Source organism: Octopus bimaculoides, chromosome 8 (assembly GCF_001194135.2).
Source record: "Octopus bimaculoides isolate UCB-OBI-ISO-001 chromosome 8, ASM119413v2, whole genome shotgun sequence".
NCBI lineage: Eukaryota > Metazoa > Mollusca > Cephalopoda > Octopoda > Octopodidae > Octopus > Octopus bimaculoides.
In genome coordinates, this window is record NC_068988.1 from 77,867,020 (window position 1) to 77,867,659 (window position 640).

The window sequence follows — 640 nt, forward strand, 5'->3', positions numbered from 1 at the left end:
CTCAGTCAAATCGTCCAACCCATGCTAGCATGGAAAGCGGACGTTAAACGATGATGATGATGATATATATATATATATGTATGTATATATGTATGTATATATATATATATATATTATATATATATATATGTATATATATAATATATTTTTTGTAAGCCTAGTACTTATTCTATCGGTCTCTTTTTGCAAACTGCTAAGTTACGGGGACGTAAACACACCAGCATCGGTTGTCAGGCGATGGTGGTGGGACAAACACAGACACATAAACACACATACAAATATATATACATATATAGGACGGGCTTCTTTCAGTTTTCGTCTACCAAATCCACTCACAAGGCTTTGGTTGGCCCGAGGCTATAGTGAAAGACACTTGCCCAAGGTGCCACTCAGTGGGACTGAACCCGGAATCATGTGGTTTGTAAGCAAGCTACTTACCACACAGCCATATATATATATATATATATATATATATATGCACAGGCATGGCTGTGTAGTAAGTAGCTTCCTTACCAACCACATAGTTCCGGGTTCAGTCCCACTGTGTGGCACCTTGGGTAAGTGTTTTCTAGTATAAGCTGCAGACCAATTAAAGCCTTGTGATTGGATTTGGTAGACAGAAACTGATAGAATCCTGTTG